Source organism: Mus pahari, chromosome 3 (assembly GCF_900095145.1).
Source record: "Mus pahari chromosome 3, PAHARI_EIJ_v1.1, whole genome shotgun sequence".
Lineage (NCBI taxonomy): Eukaryota > Metazoa > Chordata > Mammalia > Rodentia > Muridae > Mus > Mus pahari.
In genome coordinates this window covers 151,131,247-151,132,219 of record NC_034592.1, presented here as the reverse complement: position 1 = coordinate 151,132,219, position 973 = coordinate 151,131,247, and positions in this window count along the sequence as shown.

Here is a 973-nt window from a genome sequence, read left to right as displayed (position 1 = left end):
CCAAATGGCTCAGAGGTCCTCCCTCCCAGCGAGCATATTTTCATTAAAGATGATAACTTTACGGAGCATGGAGAAGATGCTCAGAGGAGTGACCTGGGGAAAGACCTAACCGCGCTCACCACTGCTGCACACTCAAAACGCTGTTACATCTGCTAAGCGACCCAGGTTTGAGGCTGTTACACAAGATGGAACAAGCAACCAGCAAAGTCATGCACACAAAAATTAATTTTAAAAAGTGTATTCTGGTGTTGGGGAATTAGCTCTGCGGTGGAGCGCCTGTCTAGCAAGCACAAAGCCCTGGATTCTGTCCTCAGCTCCAGAAGAAACAGAAAAAAAGTATATTAAACAAAAATCCCTTTTCAGCCCTAACAAAGAAATCCTGTAGAATAAACACTAAGCACAAGCCTCCTCCTTCTGGTTATTGTGTCATTTCCATAAAATGACTCTAGGGAGACTGGCAGCTAACTCAAAGGAGGCCTGCTTCTCCTAGAAGTCACAGGACTCTCGGGATTTCTGCGGCAGCATTGTGGATCCATTCATTCAATTCGGCCCCCAACCCCGGTTCAGGCCAGCCTGGTCTACAGCGTAAGTTCCAGAATAGCCAAGGCTACACGGATACAAGGTTTCCCTGGCTGGCTTGGAACTCGCTCTGTAGACCAGATTGGCCTCCAACTCAAAAAACAAGACTGCCTACGTTTCCAGAGTGCTGGGATTAAAGGCATCCACCATCACACATTTAATCCATTTTAAAGTATCTTATATAAAAATCTCTCCGTTAGCTTTCTGTCATGAATCTGTGCTTGCATTTATCTAGATATAATTTTATAAAGATTCATCTCTATTTTGTGTGTGTTTTAACTACACATACATATGAGCATCGTATTCACACCTGGTGCTTGCAAAGCCCAAAAATGGGCATAGGATCCCTGGAGCTGCTGTGTGGATGCTGGGAACGGAACCTGGGTCCTTGCAA